This window comes from Amphibalanus amphitrite, unplaced genomic scaffold, assembly GCF_019059575.1.
Source record: "Amphibalanus amphitrite isolate SeventyFive unplaced genomic scaffold, NRLGWU_Aamphi_draft 000056F_arrow, whole genome shotgun sequence".
Classification (NCBI taxonomy): domain Eukaryota; kingdom Metazoa; phylum Arthropoda; class Thecostraca; order Balanomorpha; family Balanidae; genus Amphibalanus; species Amphibalanus amphitrite.
The window spans coordinates 314,971-342,056 of record NW_024881552.1 but is presented as its reverse complement, the minus strand read 5'-3'; the positions used below and the strand labels follow the sequence as shown (position 1 = coordinate 342,056).

Here is a 27,086-nt window from a genome sequence, read left to right as displayed (position 1 = left end):
GGGAGACCGCCGGTCGGCGTGGGAAGGGACGACCGGTTCCGCGTGGGAGGTCACGGAAGCACTAATCAAACACGGTTTTTAGTGTGAGGATTCTGGGAACTGTGTTGGGTGGTCGACTGTTTCCAGCTTCTTCACTTGATGCCGATCCATGCTTTTATTGACAGAATAATTCACTGCATTTCACGTCGGCTGCGAATCTCATTAGCTTCCTTCCTCCAGACGCGCAGGCTTGTGCTCCGTCTTCCCATTCGTTCCACTACGGTGCCTGCCGACCACGACATGTCATGAATTTTGATCGCCGCGCTCCGTCTGACATCCTCCCGCTGGCACAAGGTGGTGACACAGAAGGACACCGATCTCGTGACCAAATCGGCTTTAACCTGTCTCTGCCTTCATGAGGGTCACGTGATCTACTTCTTCTACTGTGTCAGGGATAGAGTCCACCTGGTAAACTGCCGTCAATGGTCCATCGGCGCTCTTCTTCCTCCTCTATGTTCCTTCTCTTCTGCTTCCATGCACCGGCCTCTCTCCTTGCCCCGATGACGTGACCTTGACCTGGTGACCCGAGTCCGGCTCGGGGCATCAGCAGAGGTCACGGGGTAGCTAACGGGTTCATACCGGAAGGCACGGGCTTGATCGGTGTGAGGCGGTGAAGTTCGTGAAATAGCACGCGTCGCCACGCCCGAACTGCGGCCTGATGATGGACGGGCGGGTCGTAGCAGTCTGAGGCAGTCGTCACCGGCAGGGCCACCCACTGTGTAGCCCTGTCGGAGCGACTGTCTCAGTATGTCAAACCTGAGCCTGTCGCAAGGCTCAGGTGTGGTGTGAGCCACAAGCTTTGCAGGGTATAAACATAGGTGCGTCTATTTCCTGACGTCTTCTTGAACACGGGTCGCCGTGGGTCATCAGAACTCCGTGCCCGATTTTTCTTATTTCATGAGGACTCAAAGTGGCTATTGTTCGTCTCCACGTATAGGAAGATATCTGCGCTGTATTTACATTTCACATAATTTAAACACCGTTTTGGCATAGTCATACACTCCAGCTGCCGACTTCTGCACGAACTGCTATCAGCTGCACCATGGATTGATATGAGGCTATACCGCAGAGGGCGCCACTACTGGCTCTACCTCAGAGAGCGCCACTACTGGCTCTACCTCAGAGAGCGCCACTACTGGCTCTACCTCAGAGGGCGCCACAGACATCTGAGCGGTACCAGCTACACGGAGGTTCCTCCGGCGGGTCCCGCCACAGAGGTCGCTGCTGAGCTCACTGATGGACTCTAGGTGACGCTGAGCTGCCGCCGCAGGTCGCCTGCTCGGTGTTCTTTGGTCTGGGCTGGGGGCTTTTCAAACGGAATTTTGGTGAATCGTAAGTGGTTAAGCGTTCTGAGGAATATCATCATGAGAAGTATGCGCATCTGGCTGACCTTATCCTCACTTCTGTATGGAAATATGAAATTGCAAAAATAAATTACTGTATTAGAAATCGAGATATTTCGAGCACAGCTCTTCGTCGGTCGATTGTAATTATTTACACACATAACAGGCACACAATGTCGAATTCGTCTCAAGTTCTTCAGTAATGTCGCAGTAAGAAATTTAAATACATAGATCCCGTGCAAATTGATCACCCTAGTTCCTACCTTAAAAATATATCTAACATAATTCCCCAGTTAAACTAGCAGTACATATATAGGTATCTTTCAAGAACCAATTCACACACATTTATATACATTATTTTGGAAGAAGCTGCCATGATGTAGTGTTATCGTTAATTTTGGGCCTGGCGTCCCGGATGAAGATGGATTCAGCGATTCTTCTATCCGCTTCGTCTTTGCATACACGCAGGATTTTGGCCGTCACGCAGGAATTTTGGTGACCTGGACTGCCGCCTATAGATTGTTTTGCTGCTATAAAACCAAGGCCCTATATAGACTATAAAACTAGTAAAACGCCTTTTGGGCGAAGAACGAGCGAGCGAGATAGTGAGCCCTGCACGTGCGGAAGGGCGAGAGGGTACTTCCAACCGGTTTGTGCAAAGCTGAAAGCACCCTTCTAACCAGTCGCTAGCGGTGTGCCAAATTTGAACGCAATCGGCCCAGCCGTTCCTAAGGTCTGAAAGCGGCATTCTGCCCGTGCGCACGTGCAAACGGGGTCCAAACTGACTTTTGCACGGCACCCTACTAACCGGTCCCCAACCGTGTGCCAAATTTGAGCGCAATCGGCCCAGCCGTTCTCGAGATCTGGAAACGCCCCCTGCACGTACATACGCACGTGCAGTAGCACCCTAACCGCAACACATGGGAATGCATTGCCTGGTGGGTGCCTACCCGTATGCCAAGTTTCAGCGAAATCGCCCCTGTAATTACCGAGTTATTGAAATGGGAACAAATTTGGCACTTCTTCTTTTTGCATTATGCACGTGCAGTGGGGGTCACTCACATAGATCAAGAGTACCCGACCTTTGGTAGAAGGGATGCAGCTACCCTACAAAAATTACCGCAAGATAATCGCCCCAGCGGCTGCTGAGATATGAGCCTCTCAAAATCACTACTTTTGCAAAACAGCTTGAACACCCTTGACTTTTCACGTGGCACGTGCCACGCCGGTCACTGAGATGTATCAAAAGTAGTCAATAACGGCGTAGAAGGGATGGGGATACCCAGCAAAAAAGACCGCAGGCCAATCGGTCCAGCGGTTGCTGAGATATAGCCTCTCAAAAGCGTTACAGGCCGGGCCGGGCCGGGCCGCTCATACTGAGATTGTTCCGTTATATTGAAAAGACTTCGCTGCGCTCGCTCGCTCGTAATTATTTTTCCGTCACATATTGAAAAAACTTCGCTTCGCTCGCTGCGCTCGCTCCCTCGTAATCAACAGTAAAACTTTTGACACATAACGCCCACCCCGGAATGCTTCCTCTTCAGATTATGGAGACGTTTTATACGAATTTGACTTGTGTTGCCATCGATCGTGAATAAAACTCAATCATGTCTGATTATTTATGGAGACGTGTCCGATTGCAGGAGCTTCTTCTAGGTAGGTTCCCCTTGCATCTCATTTGATAACTTGTGTCGACCGTAAGCTTATGTGCTAAGACTTGGACCGCCTCATTAGATTTGTCCTTTATCGCCAGTACCGAGTCACTCTCGTCCTTCGTCACACCCGACTGGTCCCTGCTGATATTCACCCCACCCAGGCAGCCGGTGATGGCAGTTTCAATAGGATGCCCTTCCCGTAGTGAAGGTTTGAGATGCTGTTCCACTGGGTCTATCTCGTCCCAACGGGACGGGTTCGGCTGAGTCTCTGCTGCTCGGCTCATTAGTCTGTTGGTGACTCATCTCATTGCATAGACAGTACACACTACCTTATTCGCTTATGAAACGGCTCTGCAATGGTCTTAGTGGCTTACGCAATAAAACCAACGCAAGCAAAGTCGATTTTTCTTTGGTTCATTGGACAATGGACATTTAAATTGATGCTTTCGTTGTAACCACAAGAAATAGACGGCAATCTACATTGCCGTGACAGCTGAAGGACGTTACATAGGGGCTTCTTGATTTAACCGAGGCATGCTAAAATATGGGAATTATAATGTATAACTCTTCTGGCTACAAAATCAAAAATAAGTAATTATATTTTGACGACGAGGCTAAAAGCTGATCAAAGAATGTAGGTAAAAAGTAATTCAACAACATCTAGCTATTTTAAGTTTTTTTTTTGTTTTGCTTAGGGGACGTTGGGGGAACGCCGAATACTTTTTTTCTGACGCCCGTAGCACGCAAGGTAGACAACATACACTGAAAAAATATAAAACACTGGTCGGGTGTTTTATCAGTGTATTATGGGTGTTAAGCACCATTAATGGTGTATCATGACACTAATAGCAGTGTCATTACCCCATCCAACACCGTTATTGGTGTAATAGCATTGCTTGAACACGGTTTAAGGTGTCACATGACACTTGAAATAACACACTTGGGGTGTAATCGAGGTGTCTCAACTCCCATCTAACACCTTTTTTGGTGTTACAGAGAAAACATAACACCCGTTAGGTGTACTGAGGGTGCCATGTCATCCCTTAAACACCGTTTAAGGTGTCACACGACACTTGAAAAGCACACTTGGGATGTACTCGAAGTGTCGTAGCTCCCATTCAACACTCCTTTTGGTGTCAAAGAGAAAACAAAACACCCTCTGGGTGTATTGAAAGTGTCATGTCATCACTTAAACACCGTTTAAGGTGTCACACGACACTTGAAAGAGTACACCTGGGATGTAATCGAGGTGTCGTAACTCCCATTCAACACTCATAGCAGTGTCATTACCCCGTTGAACACCGTTATTGGTGTAATGACATTGCTTGAACACCGTTTAAGGTGTCACATGACACTTGAAATAACACACTTGGGGTGTAATCGAGGTGTCTCAACTCCCATCCAACACCTTTTTTGGTGTTACAGAGAAAACATAACACCCGTTAGGTGTACTGAGTGTGCCATGTCATCCCTTAAACACCGTTTAAGGTGTCACACGACACTTGAAAAGCACACTTGGGATGTACCCAATCGAAGTGTCGATCCCATTCAACACTCCTTTTGCAGGTGTCAAAGAGAAAACAAAACACCCTCTGGGTGTAGGTATTGAAAGTGTCATGTCATCACTTAAACACCGTTGAAGGTGTCAGTGACACTTGACAGAACACAATGATAGGTATCATATCACATCACATCACAATGTAGGTATTGAAGTGTTATGAAATGTAAGTGTTAGCTAGTATTATCGTAGGGGTCTGAGCCGTAGGGGGTCTGAGCCAGGGGATGACTAACACCGTTCGTATTCTCTTGGTACTTCATGTAGTTAAGTTATAAATGTTATTGTTTAGCTGGGACAGAGACATTCTAGCATAAAAATATTCAAATTACCAGCTTCGTTTATTAGTTACGGGAGCTTTCGAAAGACGTTCGTCTTTCTTCGTCAGCCTGTCTTTGCAGTGTCAGACACCCTTGAAATTCCCTATGGGTGCAGTTGGGTAGATGGCGCTGCTGTGCTGTATGGTGTACAGAGTTTGCATTTATATTCTAATGGATTTGCTTCAACTACATCAAATAAACAAATCCACGATAATAAATAAATAAATTCATATACAATACTTCAAAGAAAACGCGTCGGGAAAATATTGGGAACATAATGCAGCCCTAGTAGCCCATGTTCAACCGTTGGCTTCCATGCGGCCGGCCGCCATACTAGTTTGAAACGTGCGCGACTGCGGGCGGAGGCGCTGGTGGGATTACGGTGTGTTGGGAGTATAAGTGTGTGCAAGTGAGTTAGAAGTGATCGTGAGTGGTGTCTTGGTACTCGAAGAGCTCCAGTTTTAGCAAAGGTGAGCTATTCTTGGCTAGCAATGGCACTGCTGCGGATTCCGAAAGACATGGTACTGGCCGCTGGGGGGGGGGGGGATGGCGGCATACTCCCGATAGGGGTTCTTTAATATCCGAAAAATATATCCTCAGATTTTTTTCTCTGGTGTTGGTGTGCAATTTAACACGCACCCTGCTTGGGTATTTATCCGAATTCGTAACCCCACTGGAGAGGGGGAGGGGGTTGGATTCTGCTTATTTCTATTATGCTCCGCGTATCCGTGCTGCTAGACTGATTTGCGATGCAATGTGGTGGCATTTGTTCCCTGCAACCTACATTCTGTGTGTAATTTCATAACGCTGTATCATATAGGTATGCATACAACTTATTGATTCCCCCATTGGGTACAGGGTGTCAGGTACAAATGTATCACTGGTAGTTTAAATGAATTGTTGGTAATAACAAGGTTGAATAACACCAATGATGAAAGTGGGTGTTCAGTTTATCACACATGTGAGCGTCATTCCCTGCAATGTCAGTGTTTGTTATCAATTTTACACCGTTACGAGTGTTACTAGGGTGTCTTAACAGTGTTGAAGTACACCCTTAATGGACGCCTGAAGGATGAGCTTAAATTCCAAAGGGCGTTAAAAACAACGTAACCCGAAGCTGATATTAACCCGCGCCCCGTTGGGCTCTGCCGAGCAACGCGCCCGGTTGGGGGGGCCATTTTGCCCCCCCCCCCCTAAGATCTCGAGAACCACGCAACATAGCGACAAGCGGTAAACGGCGTTGGATAGCCCCAACGGGGAACTACCTTGTGACCCAATTTTATTGACCTAGGTCAAACCGATGACGTCACAGGTCAGGTCAAAGGTCCAATTTTCACCGTTTACAGGCACTTCAAGAAATGCGTTGTAAAATCGAGTAAAATGCATTTCATTGAAAATCATCGATGGGGAAATGTTCTTCAAACACATATTTTGCTATCTGAGGTCACTGATACCAGGTCAGGTCACAGAGGTCAGGTCACGGGGGGTCACAATATGAAAGTGTCGTGTGATACATGTTTTATTATCCATTTTACATGACAAATGCGATTATATGGGTCAGGCAGCCTTTGGGGCCAGCTTAGATCACGTTTTGGTCAAGGTCAGGTCAAGGCAAGGCTATATAAACCAGGTAGAACGCTCCGGGAAATAAGTTGGAAACAATAAATTAGTTGCGGCATTCCCTGATGACGCGAATGTGGGTCAGCGGCCGGCGGCCGGCCGCCGCTAACACTGTATGAGGAGGGATGCGCGGAACTTTTGCTTGTTGGTGATTGCGCTAGGCAGTTAAATGGTAATGTTAGGATATGTTTCGAAAGTAAATTGAACGACGCTTCGAACGCCGTCAATGAATTTGCGATACGACGACTATTTGTTTAGTTAGAGCCGGCGAACTTTTACCTTCCGACCGCGCGCGGAGGCGATATGGTGCCACACTGGCGGTTTTTACGATAGCTCAAAATTCTTTTGAGATAAAGAGATGAAATTTGACATGTCCTATCTTTTGATCAAGCTGGATCTTATGGTACAAGTCGCATATTTAAGGTAGGTCAGGTTGTTGACCTATGTTGTCGTTCGTGAGCCTCTGCACAGTCCAAAAACAACGCAATTTCTGAACACTCAGTGCCAAGAAATCCTTCACAGAAAGATGACACTTGGCAGAAAGAAGAGTTGTCGGTTTCTTACCGTTCGTATGTGTCGTGTTTTCACAAGTTTAGTAAGGTCAGGTCCGTCACGTGACCTCCCCTCATAACTCAATAGGTTTACTATCATAGAAGCGTTTATCAATCGCCGGAAATCTTAGCCAATCCCACTGGACACTGGATCCATACCCACATGGGGCCCTCCTGACTGGCCACTCCCTCTGAAATCCACAATAACATTGGGCTGCGGCCACGGTTATGTATTAATGCTTTTCACTAACAGAAATACAACTTCAACCAGCACAGTGCACGCCGCCACAACCAGGGGCGTCGACACCGGTCCGACTTTTCCGACTAGTCGGACCACTTTTTCGACTAGGCGGTGCCCTGCTGTGGCTCGCGGGGGCCCCTGCTGCAGACCGCGGGGGCCCTACTGCGGCTCGGGGGGCCCTGCTAGAGACCGCGGGGGCCCTGCTGCGCCTCTGGGGCCCTGCTAGACACCGCGGGGCCCTGCTGCGGCCCGCGGGGTCCCCTTCTGCGGCCGCGGGGGGCCCCTGTTGGGGCTCTCGGGGGGCCCTGCTGCGGCCACGGGGGCCCCTGCTGCGGCAACGGGGGCCCCCCGCTGCGGCTCGCGGGGGTCCTGCTGCGCCTTCGCGGGGCCCTTCGCGGGGGCCCCCCGAGAAAAAGTCGGACCAGTTTTCCTTACGCGTCGACGCCCCTGGCCACAACAGTCCGACCCACGTCCCTGATATCGACTAGCTCCCGGCCGGATGCACATACGCGGAGCCAATCAGTCCGAATGTGACCTGCAGCTTACAATTGCTGTGTCGCATGGCGCATGGCACAGGACGATTCCTAGCAGCTGTCGGCTGGAGTGGAGAAACAGCACGTTGCGACACACCGCGCCGGCGACAGAGCTCAGCAGGGCTGGTTGGAGGCTGGAGCCGGAGGTAAGGGCGGACACAGGCACAGACATTGCAGGACAAATAACAGGATGTCAGTTAGGGATATAATTCAAGACGAATGATTCAAGACGGACTGAAATAATACACATTTTGCTCACTTGGATACCAACTTCAAACTTGACGTTTATGTATAGCACCATGGAAACAATGGGCACACAGGAAAGAAACAAAAGATGAGGGTTTTTTAACTCAAGGAAGTAAAACAGCCCGAAGTGCAGACAAGCACATACTTTTGGTAATAGCTATCAGCTGTCCTACTCCTCTTCTCCCTTCATCAACTACTGGACACATTTGAAGCATCACATATAGCACCAATGTCCATAACCAAAGCTTGCAAGTAGTTTTAATTTCTATGAAGCCAAGGGAAATGTGCCTACATCATGCATGTAAACTCAAAATTACACTGCATGACAAAGGAAGCTTATGTAAAGAGAATAGTTGACAAAAGCATCTCATGGTCAAAATTATTCAAAACTGCACACAGGGCAAACATAAAAAGCAGCAAGTGTACCGTTCTGTTATGCTAAGAAATAGTCCAAAACAAAATACAATCTTTTCATGTTTGAACTGGTTGTTCTTCTATGCCCCTTCATCCATATCTTGATTACAGATGGGCTGTTACTGTAGGCTGATGAAGTGACACTTGATTGCCTTTGTGCGAGTTTCAGTTGCAGCCTCCTTGGTACTGCACTGGAAAGCAGATTGAATTGAATGCCTCTGAAAGATAGGAATACAGGCAAAGTTAGCTGTAGTAGTGTCAATGATAATAGACATGACATTTTTGTCCTTTGACATACATTTGTTGAAGTACAAAAAGGTACAAAATAAATTGGTTTGTTTCAAGACACGCACACTGCACAAAGCCGCACAGACATGACACCAGACACAGGCATATGAAATTGGTACACATAAAAATTGATGATTAAAAAGGTCAAAACTTGCAATAATAATTGAAGCAAAAGTTACAATCACAATCATTTGATTTAAAATGACTTGACATAAGTCACAAGACGCAACGCTCCGATTATTTTATGCTTTCATTATCCTCCACATATCAACCAGCTTGATACCAGGCTGTGCAATAGTGTGTACATAACCCCATGTTGCCATTTTATTAGAGCAAGTGGGGTTACAACAACAATGCTAATGTCAAACCCACATCTGCAACCCGTACCTACTGCAGATTCCATCACCTTACAAGCACACCTTCTGGCAGTTTGATAGGCAGAATGGTCATTACTACTTTCCCCTCATATTCAACACATATTCCCTTTATACAGATACAGTTTAGACCAGGTTATGGCAAGCACTTTCGAGAAAAGATATGATTAAAGTCCAAGACAAAGGTCGAGAGAAACAACACCAACATAAAACACCGACTAAGTAGCACTAATACTGTCAAATTCATAAAAATATATACATGAGTCGATCAGAAATTCACTGTAGATTTCGAAAATGGTGTCAAATGCCACTCAAATACCCCCATTCGCATGTACGAAGCAATAAAACACTGACCTTCAATCCCGCGTGCCATTCTCCATAGGCCACTGTGTATTAAATAACGCGTTCACTGATAGCAAAAAATGAGACCCACATATGACGCGTTTGCTACCAGCCAATCAGCGCTCGAGTTACCGAGCGCTGATTGGTGGAGAGGGCCGTCGTCAGCAGCTAATTACTTGTTGTTTTCCTTGAACATGTGCGTGAGCGCTGATGCTGCTCACGGGCTGTTGCCATTTTTCGTAGTGCTGAAGGCACGGGAGCGAACCCCCCTGGGTCAAGGTCAGGTCAAGGTCAGGTCAAATTAGGTCAAATTTCAAAGTTAATATTTTTGCATAAAATGGGTATCGAATCGATGCAGCTCGTCACGGGGAGTTCAATGGTGGTCTTTGTTTTGCCGTACGTGGTCTAGAATTGCTAAAAATTGAGTTCAAAAATTTGACGTCATCATTTTTGAACAGTTTTTTCGCTATAACTTGGCCAAAAAACGAGATATCGATCTGAAATTTGGTATGTATATAGAAGAGCGCTGGGACTATTACATATATTCCGGTTTTTTCGAAATTCGGAAAATTTTTGGATTTTTTAAAAGTTTTTCTTAAAAAAATCAATTTTTTGAATTTTTTTGGTCAAAAACCAAAAATTTTGAAAATCCGAGATAGCAGTTTTGTAGCGCCGCTTTTTGTCTACTAGACCATATAAAGAAATTTGAAATTGCTTGATAACTGTAGATTTGGTGAGCGTTTCAAGATTGCATGTTTTTTGCTCATTTTTGATCGAACATGACCTCAGTTTGACCTCAATAACTCCTGACCTAAGGTGACCTAAGACTTGAAATTTGGTGTGAAGGTGTCAAATTGATGCCCGGGAAGGTACTGCAAATTTGGCGGCGCTGCGCGCCGCCGTTTTCTTGTTATTCAGGAAAAACCACAGGGGGGGGGGCCAAAATGCCCCCCCCCCAACGGGGCGAGGGTTAAGGGAGCCTTAGATTAGGTCAAAGGTCAGGTCACCAAAGTTCATCGAAGGACAAATTTTGCCTCTTACGCCACTTGTTGACGAATCGGCGAATAACTTGTGAACGAATAGAGCTACAGCGCCGCCGAAAAGTACACCCAGTAGCTCTTTCAACGTTTTTTTTTTGTGGGTGTGAAATGCGTCCTCAGAATTGATCTAAGATCAACTAATTGCCCTACAGAGGAGAAAACCCATGAAATAAACGGTTTTACAGAAATTGTTTTCTGCAGAATTCATTTGATTCAAAACCGACACGACATTTAATGTTCCGGCATCGTGTTCCTCGATTTGAGACGCGTCTAATTAAAAAAATAATATGACCGTCAAATGTGATTTTGAAAATCTGACCAAGGGTTATGGTGATGACCCGACCAGAAAGGTCATGTTACAAATTAGTCGATTAGTATTGTCGAGCTGAACACATCTTATGTGTTTTCATCGCTCTAGCTCTATAAAAAGTTACTGTAAAAAAAAACTGAATAGTGGATAGTGGATACATGTCATGACCTGATAGCACGTCTTGGGTATAAATAGAGTCACGGGTGCAATTTTCCCATTCAGTGTGTAATGTTTATCTGTTATTCAATGTTTGGGGGCGTTAAGTATGACTTTCGTCCAAAAGAACACATTTCAATTTGTTCCCGTTGACTTATGCATAATGTTTGCATTCTTGACCTTACAGGTTACAGATATCAAGCTTCAGAGATACGTATTTATTCATGCTGTTTATCTTATCAATCGCCTAAAATTTGAAAGTGATCACTCAGATAGTGTAGCATTGGCGAACAAACTCTTAATTTTCTGGGATGAGGTCACTTGATGTGGCCTGGTGACCTGACCTTGAGCGACCTGGGTATGAATTTTAACATGTGCAAAAATCTTGGACAAAAGTGGGCAGGGCGCCGCCGTTTTTTTAAGATCTGCGAAATACCGCAGGAGGGGGAGTGGTGTTCATGTTCAAACACCTCAAGCCCGCCGCGGAGTCATCCTATACTTGTTTCTGTAGTCTGTACGTGTTTCTATTTCTAAGTGTCGTCCTTTCGTGTTTCTCCAGAATGTGCCTCCCTGGATCTTCCCAGATGCCGCCTAGTGAGAACCCAGCGGAGCTTCACTTATAGGGCTGCATCCGCCTGGAACGCCCAATTAACACGCAGTTAGACTGGATAGCACCGGAGAGGCCCAAGTGAATCACCAGCGCTGTGTTTTAAACAAAATGTTTTAGGTCTTGCAATGTGTCTCATTTTTAACCATGCTTTTACCAGTGTACAATGACTGAATTCGTAATACCCACCATGTGGAGAATTCTAATAAATGACTCTGACTCTGACTCTGAAAAGCCAAGAACATAAACATTTTCATGGAGCAAACGGTCTTCGAAGTGGAGCTCAGTTGCCATGTACCCACTCAAGTGCGCTCCGTTTTCAAAGAGCTGAAGCAAAGGGCAAAGAGATAGAAGGGCTCAGAGATCAAGCTTCGGGCCGCGCTGAAGTGAACAGAGCTGTAAAAGGTGTGTGTGGCGAGGGAGGGGGGGGGGTAGGCACGACAGGCGATTATGAACTGCGAAGTGTGTGAATAGGGCTAGAGAGAGCTAGCGTCCTACGGCGACCTCGGTGAACACTGAACTGATACGGACTTAAGAGGGAGGAGGGGGGCTGATATGTAGTAGACATGTGCATGGATCCGAGTGATTGATCCATGATCTCAGTGGATCTTAAAGCAAACGACAAGCTTGGATCTATAATCCCATTGTATCCCACGTAGAAAATGTATCCTGAATCTCTGAATCTATGATCTCATTGCATCTTATAACAAACCAAAATCAGGATCTGAGATCCGATTGAATCCCACCACATGCAGCCTAATGAAACCATGTTTCCATGCGACTTGTTTTGAATTTTGAACTTGAATTTGCGTTGTTTTAAATTTTCTCCGTGTACCAACTGCGCCACTGGAGCCGCCCATATACTCCATGACACCCACAGGGTGTCATGGAGTATATGGAGCCTGTGGGCTCCCTGTGGGTGTCAACTTGGTGACACCGTTATAAGTGTAAGCAGCGCTGTGACACCTTTAAATTACAGCCGTGGGTATGCAGTTTAACACACACCCAGGCGATTATTCCCCCCAGTATCCCTATGGGTGTCAACTTGGTGACACCGTTATAAGCGTTGTGACACCTTTAAATTACACCCGTGGGTATGCAGTTTAACACACACCCAAGCGATTATTCCCCCCAGTATCCCTACGGGTGTTATCTTGGTGACACCATTATAAGTGTAAATAGGGTGTCTGAGGGGAGTCGAAACGCACCCTTGTCTGGGGTGTATGACACCACAGTACAGAAACTGGACACCCTTAGGGATAGTACAATGGTGTATCTTGACGCTCATATAAGTGTTATCTGACACCTTTCAAAAACACCCGTGGGTATGCAGTTTAACCACTTACACCGTTAGCAGTGTTTTAAATTTTCTCCGTGTAAGCTATTCTTGTTGGCGTCATTCGAGAGGCCAGTCTTTTGCCTTTCAAACATACCAGGCGCATTTGATGAATTCGCATACCATTAAGCGCACAAACTAAAAATATCAAAGAAGTGACTTTTTCGGCATTGCCCCGGATTGCGGGGAAAGCCGAAAATGGGAGAAATGATCTACGGGAATGCCGAAATTGATGTTTTGCTATTTTATCTCAAATTTTATCAAGAATTCGTCAAAGCTGACATGCGTTTTAAGAGCTTGAGGACGCTTGGTGCACACTGGAAGTTATAATTGCGTGATATAATAAGAAAAGGCCAGGTAAATCATTCCTTATGGTAACAGGCCGTTGTGTCGGTTAAAAGTGTAATTTGTGTGACTAAAAATACGCGTTGCTATTCTACAGCGGTTAAGTTCACGTAGCGTGCTTTAACGCGCGTAATTGCACGTTTTCGGCATTACCCCAGCCAGCCATACTTTCATTTGCAGGCCCATAACCTTTCAACGTGCTGTATAAATTTCAAATAGGCAGCACACTTATGCAAAGACGTGCTGAAGATTACTTGACCGAATTGACCAGACAAACGGTAGCATAATGAGTAGGAAATGCAGCTTCGAAGACGCATGTAGTACAAAGGAAACGTACCTTGAAAACGCTCTTGGCGCCCTCACAGCCGAAGTATTCCGAATGACGACTGGTAACAAACATGCGATAATTGGTAGTCACTTAAAGGGACCCTCCCACCTTAACATTAGATTTGAGTTGAGATAGCCAAATTGGTGGCCATGGCCTGAAAATACCGGTTTGGGCACTTGCACAACATCGAAAAATGCTTTAATTCGGAGATATCGAATTTCAAACTTGCAGTTTTCGGATTCTAAGGGGCTAATGCATTGGTATGCCCCCTTAGAATTTGTGACGTCAGCGGAGATCTAACGATTTTAAATCTTTTACTAAAACGTTTGGTAGCACGCGGTGGTATATGCTGCTTTGCGCGCAACAAATGCCGCACTTTCAAATAAAGTCGCTAGGAACAGCGGAGATCCCAAAAAGTAAACAAAAGTAAAAGTCTAATATCTTGAAAACCGGTGAATATTTTTTCGATGAAATTTGGTAGATATTCATTTTTGCTCTTTCTGAACCGAGCGACATCACTTCCATGCCAATTCATTAACTTTTTTGAAGGTGGGAGGGTCCCTTTAAGCTTCAGAGCATCACTGACAGGTGGCATCCATGTCGTACGGTTTTCGAAATATCTCGAATTTCGGCTTTGTCCCAACTCCGGCATTGCCCCAACTTCCCCTATCTTCTGTCCCTTCTGGCTTCCCTCGTTTATAAAGTATGCTTGGCTGTCCTAAAGTTATTCACCAGTATCGGAAACGGCAGACATGAAAATGCAAGCCTATTTATGTGGCGTATACTATCGGTGCTATTCCCAATAAGCAGTATGCATTCAACCCATCTTAGGTATGCTACCATACAAAGCCAATCAAAAACACACTGAATGGATCCGCGGAATTCGAGCGCCGTTTGGAATGTATCACTGTTGCTCGGGTTAGATACCGTCCCCGTTCTCTACTGGTCGATCGAGCGGCGGCGCCTCATCCCGTGTCACCACGGCCTATGGTGTCCGCCGTCCGGTCCTTTCAGCCCGCTCCCAATCAGCCGCTGGGGGCGGCCACCAAACAGCAGCTATCCAAACACGAACTGTCAGTGGCAGGCCCCGGGGCGCCGCGCTGCAACACCCAACAGTCTCAGATCCCCGACAAAGACACAGCGCGGCCGGCACCGCCGCGGAATCCACGGCATGTGTCCTCGAGAGCGGCCGAGTGCGCCGCGAGTGCCCTGTCGACGCGCCGCCGTTGTCTCTCCGCGCTGCGTCTGTCACGGCCGCGCGGAATGTGGCGCATCGCCGCGCCGGAAGCGCCCCGTGCGCCGATTGTGCGTGCGCTGAAAGAGGCTGCGTGAGCGGGCCGGTCGCGCGCCGCTCGGCGACCGCGTGCCTGTTTGTTCAGCGGCGTCAGGTGAACTCTCGGTGCCGGATTAACAGAGCCAGAGCGAAGTGAACTGATAATTGATGGCATCCGGAGCTCGCCGATCGAGAGGGTGGCCCCTATACCGCCCACTTGTTGCCGTCGAGCGATATTTTCGTGAGTGATTATGGATTTTGTGGCCGGCTGAATGGAGAACGTTTGGTAGAGGGAGGGAGGGTTTCGGTCACCAGTTGGGGTCAGTGAGGATCAGATTTGGGGTGAGGGCCGGCGAGGGTGATAATCCAGTTAGAACTGTCTTCTTTATGATGCATGGAGGAGCGGAGAGGGTTTCAGTAGCGACTATTATGTTCCGTCAGTTACGGTCGGAGAAAATCATTTGCCAACGTTTATTTGATTCATTTCATTTGCGTATATTAAAAACAATAGAAGGAAGGGGAGAGAAGGTATGTGTGCGGATTTGCAGAAAAATGGCCTGCTTTAAAGTGAATAGCTCCAAGAATGAATAAGTTGCCAACTCTTCTACATTCCTTAGCTTTGGGCTAAAAGGCGGTTTATTTTTGGGTAACTGAGGGACAACGCTGCTGCTGCACATATTGACTACTCATAATTATGATCATAACAAAATTGTGCAAGCATGTGAACTTTTATTGGTCCAGCTAAGCTACCAAAGCAAATAGTAATCCACTCGTAGCTGACGGCACAAGACAAAAAATACCAAGGTCCAACTTTTCCTCATTAACGTATATCTTCCGCTGTGAAGTCATGTTAGCTTGAAGCTCGACCCGGCCCACTCCTCATTAGTGCTGCCTTAGCCCTGGGGCCTTGGTTGTCATGACGACCGTCCGGCTTGAGCACAAGAGTCACGTTGTCAAGGCAACGGCGGTGCTTGAGCGTCGAGTGGTCTGGCAAACACGGTGCCTGCAGGGCGGGCTGACGCGCCCCAGGCGCCTGCCCGGATCTCGGGCTCAGACTCCGCACCAAGGATCGGTCTTCCGTCGGCCGCTCCGGGCCCGGCTTGGCTGCCGACTTCATATAATTTGAGCATGCCATCTCGCTGGATAAGATAGGTTTTGAGTTGCCACGTATGCTGCTGCAGTGGTAAACGACGATACAAATGCTCTGAATGTGATATTTTTATCCTCTTATTATTATCCTTTTGCTCGTATCATATTTGATTAAGTCTTATGCTCAGTTGTGAATAATGTCGGTCTCGGTCCTCCAGCACCAGTTGGTATCCGTTTGCTCCAATTTAGCTGCATGCCCACCGTCCAACAGTGGCCTGTCAGCGCTCCACTCGATCTGCCATTCTCTGTCCCTGACAGCCATTACCCCCAGAGAGCGGCGCCCGTTTGAGCGGGCTGCCAGCTGGCTGTCCGCGGACGCCCGGGTCACGGGTCGTCCAGCCGGCCGGCAGCCGCCGCCAGCCGGCCCTCCAGTGTGCAGCCGACGGTGAGGCCGCTCAATGGCCGCCGAGACGCTGAGGACCCTTCAGAGGGCCGTCTCCCAGACCCCCGGCGGCCGCGCCGTCCTCGAGAGGCCCCCTGCCCGTCCGTCGAGCACGCCGCAGCTGGGCTGGCGCTGGGGAGACCGGCGACCCTGCAGACGGCGCACCCGATCCCGCCGGTACCCCGCGGCGGCTCGAGAGTCAGCACCGTCAGCACCGGGCATACTTTCCAACGGTTATACTATGTAGAGGGGGGGGGGCATTGCAGCCATGCGAGCTTTTTAAATGTTACTGGATTCAGTGAAAAGTGAAAACGTTTGGCTAAGCTGTTCCTTGTCTCACCAAAAATCCCTCTCATGCCTCCGGAAATACTTGTAGTTAGGTGTGTGTTATGCAGGTTGTTCTCACATTGACCTTATTCTGGCTTAATTCACATCATGGGATAGATAGGACTATTTAATTTCCTTTACTATTATTCTTAGCCGATAACTTTCTGGGAAAACTTGCAATGCGAGCTAACTAGTATCACCGCATCCCATTGCTATCAAAGCATTAATTGTGTTTGCTAAAAGGCTCGGTGCGCTCATAACCGGTTCATTCCCATCAAAACTATACCAATAATGATATCCCCTTGCTCTCGAATCTGACGCACATCTAGACATTATTAAAGAACACACAAAGAAGTTCAAACATCATGAAATCGCAATTAATCACAGGGCGCGTCGGGTTATTTCGCAGCAAACAGCTCGCCATCATTACCAACTGAGGCACGAGCGTGCGCTAACCGAATCATCAAATCGTGCCCGACTGAAAACGCCGCGCCCCTCAGCTCGTGGCCGCCTCTCTAATAAGTTGATTCAATCATTGGCTGCGAGCGTGGCGCCGGGGCTCCCCCGCCGGGTCACGTGCCCATAGCCCCGGGGGCATGCAGCCGAGCCGGCTTGGGTCACGTGCCTCGCCCCTTGCGCCGCCGTCTCGTTAAACCCACCGGCGGAGCAGACAGTTTACCCGGCAATTCGCCTTATTAAAACTGGCCGCTAATGAGAAGAGAGAGAGAGAGAGAGAGAGAGAGAGAGAGAGAGAGAGAGAGAGAGAGAGAGAGAGAGAGAGAGAGAGAGAGACGAGCTATGCGGCATCGAAATGCCGTCACCTCGCCACAGCTCCCTTTCCGCGATGCCCGCCAGATTCAGTGCGGTATCTGAGGCCATGACCGTTGCCCGCACCATTTGTCGCCGGCAGCGGCGGGGCGAAGCGGCGGCGCACGCCCCATCGCCGACGACGCTTCATCATCGTTTCCGACTGTCGATTGTGTCGCGTGTCGCGAGCAGCGCGGCGCGGGGAGGGGCGCCGACGGGCCGAGTGGCTGTGACAGGCGGACCAGCCGAGACAACGGAGACAACGGAGACAACGGAGACAGGTGGAGACAATTGCCGAGTGGATACAACGGACCGGGTATACCTACGGCCGGCGCGGCGGCTCGAACAAGGGCGGGCTGCCTCGGCCATTTGCGAACACTTGTGGATAAAATGGCCTTTTGTGGGTGCTTTCTGGTAATTGGACAGAAAGATGGCAGATGTTCTGTTATCTCTTATGTAGTAGTGCAGTTTTGAAAATGTCATTGTTTTTTATATTAATTCCTGGCTAAGCGAAGAATAGATTCAGTGAAGAATAATTGAGCGATTCGGCATGTTTTGTTACATTTCAAAGTGCTTATGACAGCGCAAGGGTGCTCCAGTCTTCACTGCTCACACATTAAATACTTTCTTTTTCCACTGTCTGTCTATAAGTTTGTTAAATGCGTCGTTCAGGTATGATTAGGTTTTGATTAGCAATAAATTCGAGGAAAAAATCAGACCGGAAAGAGTTCGGGGCTTTGTTAGTTATGACTGAGCTTTTACTGTTACCTACACACATAGTTATCATTAAATGAAAATAATTTAGGCACAAGCTTATTTTGTCGTAATTTTGATGACACTGGGTTCATGAAAACGGTTTTGACTTTCTGCTTTTAAGTTCGCGATAGCTCCGAGAGGTTACCGAGGGAATTTTTTTTAAGCATGGCATACTAACCTACACCTAGTACCTAGTTGTCCGAGAGTATGACCGTCTACACTTGAATTGCTGCCATAACGACCATGTGAAAATAGAGTTCAGACCAATTAACTTCTAAGACAAACTGCGTGAGATCCAGTAAAGGATAATAGCGGTTTTGGAAAGACAATGTACAGAAATTGCAATTTGGTTATAACAACGGGCATTAAGGATTGTTTAACGCTTAACACGGTATTACTTACGCTATAACTTCTTTTTAACCCGAATCCCTACCATTGGCTCTTATCAAACATTGTAACATTATCTATTGAAGGAAAAAATATAATGCTTTGGTATTTTGGGGCATTGATGGTAACAAGCCTGCTTTGGGTTGAATGCGAACCAATTCTTCGTCATGGGGCGTGCGATAAAATATTGTCCCTCGGTAACAGCCGTGTGATGCGATGCAAATCGACACCATCCACAGCACTGTGTGCCTCCGTTCCACACTGAAAGGCCACGGTGCGTCCCAATTTGAACCGTCAGCTCCAGACTCGCCGCGATGGGCCGCATCCAATGGTGGCCAGCGCGCGCGGCGCCGATCGCCACCCGTTCGCCGCAACTGGCCCGATCTGCGGCTGACGTGTGAAAATCACACCGCCAATTTCCATTCTGCGGACGGACCGCCGCGCGGGGCCATATCGAATGACGACCCTCCGAGGCAGCGGCGGCGTCCGGTCCGTCAATGGCGGCCGCCCGGTGGTTGCATTAGAGGGCCGTATTTGCATTGTCGAGAGCGGCGGCCGCGGCGCCCTGTCCAGCGCGCGCGGCAGATCCGCCGCCGCCGCGCCGGCTTAGGCCGCAATCGCCCCAGAATAGCCGATATTAAATTTAAAGTGCAGCTGAGTAAGCGACACGAGAGCTCTTGAAAAACGGCGAAAATAGATGAAATCGTGCGCGCCGGCAGGAAATTTGAATAGCGCCGCGAGAGGCTGCCAGCTAGGAAATAAAGCGCCGCTGTGAACGAGCAGAAAGGCACAGGATATGCTGGTGGGGATGACACAAAAGGATAATTTAGCACTACTGTGGTTGGAACCGCTGCTCCTTAAGCCAAGGGTTATGCCAAGGGTTTGATTATGGTCGAAAAGAGCAGTGTCCATTTCTGGGTTCTAGAATATCGCAGGACATCTTTGGGGTGCGTACCTACAGAAATAATAAGTGTGGGGTGCGTAACAGCGAATTTTATCAAGCCGCGCCAAATACTTCACACATTGAAAGGCTGAAATATCCGTAACTTTGGTAATGCACTTTAATCGGAGCATATTTTTAAGGAAATGAAGGTTATGAAGGCCTCGGATAATGGAAGCTTTGAAAATCAGCGACAACATTCGCTGATGGCCGAACAGCCCACTCCCCTGCGCTTAAACGCGACCTCGTCCCAGCTCTGCAATCAATCCTAGCCGTGCGGTATCGCGCCAGCTCCCTGTCCCCCCCCCCCCCCTTCCACCCTGCCAGACGACTCAGAGCAGCGGGCCGGCTGACTCGTGCCGCCGCAATCAATCCGACCGCCGCCCGTATGCAACCCGACTCTGCCGCATTCGACACCGGCGACGGCGGCTTTTGTGGCGCACGGGGGCCTTTGTGGCGCGCCGCGACCGCCGCCTGTGGTCGGGTCGAGAGGCGGTGGTGATAGGGCACGGTCCTGGGGTTGGTGTGCGCGGGGTCGCGCAGCCTGTCTTCCGGCGGGTCTGGGGAGGTATAGGGGTGGTTAGGTGGGGGATGAATTTTCGATGGATGCTGCAGTTGGGAATAATGCCTGACTTGAAGTGAAAAAGCTTAAATTACGTGCTGCCGATTCCAACTCGTCGCTTCGGTTCCCATTCAAGAAAATGTTATGCCTATTTTATAGTTATTCCACCGATTTCTATTGGCGAAGCTTATATTTCATTTTAAATGCCACACCTAATCATATATCAGGTTTACCGAAACTCGTCAACCCTCTAGGCAAGAACAGGACAACTGACTCCCCCTTCTTTCATGCAGATGTGAGGTCGCTGCCCCTCGAAGGCGCTGCCCTTGGTTGAGGCGCGAGCGGCCCAACAGCAAGCCCATCGTCCGGTGACTGGGCGCCCGGCGCCGAAGATGATCTCACAGCGCAAATAATGAGTCGATGGCGCCCGGCGTCCGCCCGGCTACCACGGGAGCCCGGTAGTCGCCGGCGCCGTGAAGAGCGACCACTCATGGCGGCCCTCGAGAGTGGCGCTCTGCACTCGTGCAGGTGCGAGGTGCCCGGTGACCATCTGTCATAGGGAGCCGATGGGCGCACTCGACATCTGTCCGCAGATTCCCACAGCTCTGACGGCCTGTCCAATGGCGGCGGCCGGCGCCATAAACTGGAGCGGTAAAAATATGTTTCCAGTGATGCCAGCTGTCGAAAGTGACAATCTGATTTTAGGGTGGCATGTGAGAAAAGTCGCTTTTTTCTGGTTGATTTAAAATATACAATTATGTCATTTGTTACAGGCGTTTCCGATAAGACCATTCCGAGTAGGGGACTGATCGTAGTTTGTCTCATTACATTCTATGGAATGAGCCTCGGAAGTGAGTCGTCGGAAGAGACACTCTCCTATTTCGCTCACCGTTTGTGTAACGGTCGACTGCGGGTCTGCGTTCGTGACGCATCTACGCCTTGTTTGTATCTGCGCGCCGTGACTGTCCGAAACGCGCTGCGAGTGGAGCGCAAACTATTTGTACCCGTTCTCTGACGCCTGCTCTCGGCTGACGTATTTCACCAGTCAACCCGCTCGCACTCACCGCACGTATGAACACACATGACGCACCGCTTGGCACACAGATGACACACAGACAGACAGCAGACATGACGCACACACGCACACAAACAGGAGCGGGAGCGTGCGCCGAGTCACGGCGGCGCCGGAAGCTGAGGTGACGCCGCTGGAGGAGCGTCAGGAGCGCGTGGAATGTGACCCACGTGACCTGGTGACCCGTCAGGGAACAGGGCCAGGACAGGTGGCGACGATGACAGGTGAAGGGTTGGTGTGTTGCCGGGTGTCTTCTTGGTTAGGCACGTCGCGTTCTAAAGGCTGGGCCGAGGCCAGAGAAGAATGTGATGGAGCATAACTGAGTCTGAAGAACGTCCTGGATACTTGGTTTTAAGTTCGGCGTAATGCGGGTTTTTATAAAGCGTAGATTAAAATTGCTATGAAGGCTTCAGATTTTAGCGTGACCAGCTAACCCATTTTGCGAGGAATGTGGTGCGTGAAACGATCAAATGAGGTCTGCATTCTTGACAAAGCACATAAAGTATGCGGCACATTTTTGCGACATACCACAAGACGATTCTCCTACTTCCTTCAACGGAATCTTCCGTTTCCTGTCCCTTTAAACGGCCCACCCGGGAACAGGTATGTGTGGTTATTATCCCATCCCGCACTCTCCCCTGATTTAAATACCACCGCGACACCTGTGCCCGTCGATCCGTCCATCTCCCTACCTCGGACACACCGGATGGCGACCGATCTCCGCGAACAAAGCCGTTCGGCCTCCCACCCGCGCAGTTCTCCCGTCCCGTCCCGGCGCATAATCCCGGCTACAATAACCCCGGCTTAGCTGCCGTGCGGGGGCGGCGGCGGCGGCGGCGGGGGTGGGGTGGCCAGTGGTCAGCCCTCTGTTGTGATACCGCACACAGAGGCACGCGCCGGCCACCCCCGCTCCGTCAACACACCGTCAGACTGGACGGAATACCGCCGGCTCAATCCAACACCCGTCAGAGAGAGATGGTATACAGAGGACACCCCCGGGGCACAGTGACGGTGGACGCGCGTGGCGGGCTGGCCAGTCTGGTACGGGCGAGAGGCTGCCCGGCTTTCTCAACCCTCAAGGAAACGCGTGAGGTGCTTAAAATTATGTTTCGTGGTTAACGTATGCCGCGAACGATTCTCATGAGGTTCGAGAAGAACAGAACGAGATAAATGAATGAATAACTGCAGCTACTACATAATGTTCTAGATGATAGCAAAGCTTGATTAGTGAACGAAATCTCCTCACCAATCTACATCATCTAACTTGTTGCATCCTCCTATCTCCCCGGCCCCGCTCACCTTCTCCCCCCTCCCTCAGCTTCCTGCCTCATCCCCTCCCCTCAGCGATCGCGGGGCGCGCTGACAGGCCGATTGGTGCGAGTTTAGCAGGGACCTCCAGCGCCGGAGATGGTATTTACCGGCCGGCGTGCGCTCAGAGCGTGGGTGGCGCGCGGGGGATTAGTGCCGTAATCATCGGCTCCCCGTAGGAACGGAGGAAGGGGAGGGGCAGCCACGGGGAGGGGCATCCAGCTGGAAGTGAGGCCGTATTTAGCATCCCACGCGCTACGGTGAACTGGAAAGAACGGAAGGAATGCAGAATGGAATGGAAACGGAAGATATCGATCATTCTGATGTTTTTTGTTAAGTGCTGTGGACTTGCTATAGTAGATCAATTTTGAAAGAGATTCACCTTGTGCAAGCGGTAAAGGGTAAAGTCATTGGGCAATCACCGGAAATGAATAACCGGAAGCAGATATGGAAAATGAAACTTACCCAAAAGACCACAATGCAAATGCGTTTGGATTTATCCCACGACATCTCCTGACAAGATGTTCAAGATTTTGGTAGTTAACATTCTTCTCACAAGCGACAACCACTTAGTTTCGCGAGAATTCCGTTTCAATGCTGGCTGATTCGGCGTCATTCATTGGTACCGTTCCCTCCCATGCGCCTCTTGGTCTCATCGGAGTTTTATTGGATCGGTCTCACCCACAATCCACCACCTTTCCTTCTCCCATTACATACCAGGTGGCCCGTGACCACAGCAGCATTTAACAAACATTCCACAGAAAACTCGTCACTCTCACGCCCTGCCTTTTCTGCGGCTCCTATCTTGGCATGTTCTGCGTCCGTCACATTTAGATACCTTCCCCGCCGACCACCGTCGACGCCGAGACGCCCAAAGTGACGTGTCGCTCACGACCACCGTGACTCTGCCAGATACCAAAACACACACATACACACACAGTCGACATTCCGGGCTGTCGGCGGCGGCATTCCTGTGTCCCGATCGGGCCGGCCGTGCCGCTCACGATTCGGCGTCTGTGACGCGCTGTGAGGTCGCCCGCCGCCCCCGCGCCGCCGCCGCCCGGCCCGCCGCACTGCGTCTGTGGCCCAAAGTGGCCACCGTTGCGCTAAACGCCGCAATAGACGTCGCGGCGACGCGGGCCTGATGAGGTAATGACGGCTGATTCGGCGCAGAGGTGACGAGACGCGGCGACGCCCGCCGTGGGTGTTCCAAGGAGGAGGGGTGGGGAAGGGAGGGCAGGAATCGGCCCCGAAATGGCACAGCCTAAACTGGTGATTCGAGGTCTCGCAAAAAAATGTTCTAGTATTTTGCATGGTTTGATATATAGTTCGAGTCAATTTAGTGGCTGGCATTCGACCAGGATGTACTGCTAGGTGCAAAGTCAGTCGAATGAAAATTATGGACAATCAAGTTTCCTTTTAATGTCTTATTTGATTCTGTACTGTTCTGAACTTTACGAACGTTGTTGAACTACGGTCAGTGATTTACATCGTACGAGGTCAAGTTAACCGGTAAGCAGCCAAACTTGTTGCGAATACTAATTCGCCCTTGCCTACCTTGATATAAAATTCACCTACTTCAACAATATCATTTAAGTCCCAAAATCTCTCGAATTCTCATAAAAATAGTTAAACACTTGACTCTGTGAGGCTCGATTCATCGGAGCGCCTCAGCTTAAATCCATAGTTTTCTTTTAACCTGATCCATGAAAAATGAACTACCATGTCGCGGAAGTGACTGTGAGGAAATATAGGAAGGTATGCAAAAAAGTTACATTCTACTGACTACATAACGCTGACATGTAGGTATGTCCGCTCTCCATAGATTGACGAGCAGCTCGATCGTGCTGTTTGTGATTCAGATTGCAATTATACCTGGCTGCTCTCATAGCTGTTGATTTATTCATTTCTCACACATATGTAAATGCATGTGGACAATCACGCATCGAGATTCTAGAAATGGCATCAGTTTCTTTTCATTCGTTCAATTTTATTCTGGCATCTGTATCTTGATATTTTCCATGCAATGTCATTCTGGAGCCGGACTAAAAAAATTCGTTTAGTTTGTTTGACTGAAGAATCAGATTCAAATGAAGAATGAGGATGAATTTAACAATCACTTTCCGGTACATAAAAAATGTCCAAATGGATGAACGGGTGGCTGTGGGCCCGGTTGCCCGGCTAAGTAGCGCTTGTGAATGACGCCACGGACCCACCACACGATCTATCCAGCGCCCGGCTCACCGCCTTTGAGCAACTGAAACTAGGTTTTATTCAAAACTATGGTGTTGAGGTTGTTTTGAGATGTTTGTAATAATATATTTTCCAAAATAACAATGAGCTCTTCGAACATCCCACTTTTAAATTGCAATGCCTAGCACAACTATAAGCAAGTCTTGCAGATCAGTGATCACGAGCGAGTCCGTTCCTCCGCTTCTCAAAATTGTATCGGCTTGGGGAGCAAAGGGACTGATCGTGCCCACTTAGGCTTTTGTAGGTACAGGCATTGACTTAACCCGCGTCCTGCCTGGGGGGGGGGAGGTTTGAACACCCCTTACGGTTTTCGCGGATATCTTTAAAAAGGCGACCGCCATTTTTGGTACACCTCATTATAATCCTTTCTTCACATGTTGTGAAAATTTCAGACCAAAGTCTCCACAAGGTCAGGTCACCAGGTCACGTCAAGTGACCTCATTATAAAAAAATGTCAATGCCTGCCAATGCCTACACCGAGTGATGGACCGTTTTGAAACTTCAGTGATTGGTAAAAGCAACATTATGTATAAAATGAATATCGTAGAATCTTGATATCTGTGACCTAGTGGTCCGGTCACTTTTGCAACCTCTCCATGATAAGTCAAGGGGAGAAAATTGAAAGGCGCCTCTTCTCGACGAACGTCATTCTAAACACTTTTAAACTCCAAGGTATAAGTAAACATGACACACTGAAGCGGAAAATGGCACCCGTGAAACCTGGTTATGTCCCTGAGGTCATTTAAGGTCACGAAAGATATGCAACAGTTTTTCGCTAATAACTTTTGATCGAGGCATGCTAGGTGAAAACGCGTTAGCTGCGTCCATCTTGACGATACAGATCGACTGATGTGCCGCACGATTTTTTTCGGCTACGGGCTAGGTCATCAGACATGTGCTTGGATCCGAGAGCTGGATCTATGATCTCAGTGGATCTCTCGACAAAATAGAGGGGTTGGATCTATGATCCGAGTGGATCTCTCGACAAAATTCAGGGGTTGGATCTATGATCCGAATGGATTTCTCGACAAAATTTAGGGGTCGGATCTATGATCTCTGTGGATCCAGCGGGCAAAAATTTGTGGAGGACCTATGATCTGTATGGATCTCACGACAACATGTAGCCAATGAAACCCTTATCCTACATAATTGTACACCTTACAGTGCAATACAATTGAGAATTATCACTTGTGGACATGGTTATTGGTTAATAAGACCACTTGTAATCATTAGGTATAATCATTAAATTTGAATTTAAATAAACAACATTTGTACTACATTTAAAATAAACCAAGAACATGCATAGCATATTGCTACTTTTTGTGACCAATTGTAACTTTTTCATGACAGCACTGATGACAATCTTATCAACAAGCTACAGCCACTTTAATTCAATGAACAAACAGTACAGACAGATGCAGTGGCAGCAGGGCACTGCAGATTTTCATTTTGGTCCCATTCTTTCCATGCAACGCCAGTAGGGCTAATGTTAAAATGCCAAAATCTATGGGGGGCACTGTACCCTGGTACCACCCCCCCCCCCCCCCCCCTGTTCTGCCGCCTATGGACAGATGTTAGGAAATCAAACCTGGAAGCCAAATAGGTCAGTTTTGTTAAAAATAATCCAGCAATCCACTTCTGCCAGGTATGAAATCCCAATCCAGAATGTTCGTATGAGCTATTAGTATGTGCAACACAATTTCGATTTAGTAAGAATAGCAGCCAACCTCTAATACTTTCCTAATAAAATTACAAGTTCAAAAATGGCATCAACTTCTTCAGATTACCTACTTTTGGCATCGTGCCACGTGTGGTGCCATGCTGTGCTTTTGTTATGAGAGAGCCTCCCAAAAAAAGACAAACGAAATTCACAGCTCATGTTTTGGTAATATGGTTTTATTACGTCATTATCGTTTGACCAATGAAAAATCTTAATTTGACCAAAACCGCAATGATTCCCAAAGATTCCCCGTAATAGGCCCTTTAAACTAATGACGTAAGATATTGTTATTCTTTTGAAAAGTGAATAAAATAAAGATGCAAGGCGCACACCGCTCAGGGCCATGTAAAACCGTTTCAGCTTACGTTTACGTCATTAAATTCAACGCTACAAAGATGATATTCACAAGCAATCGTATCGTAAAATTATGTGAGGCAGAAAAAATGAGCATTCTTTTAAAAAAAACTCCAGACTTTTGAATTTCCAGTTTGATTTTTTATTTATTTT

At 48.3% G+C, this 27,086-nt stretch overlaps 1 long non-coding RNA gene across 1 annotated transcript; it reads left to right on the top strand.

Moving 5' to 3' along the window:
• The first annotated feature begins 4,837 nt into the window (after nucleotides 1-4,837).
• Nucleotides 4,838-20,993, top strand: LOC122378214. The gene is made up of 2 exons (XR_006255990.1): nucleotides 4,838-5,382; nucleotides 20,520-20,993. It is a non-coding gene; the product is annotated as an uncharacterized LOC122378214 (long non-coding RNA).
• Nucleotides 20,994-27,086: the final 6,093 nt, after the last annotated feature.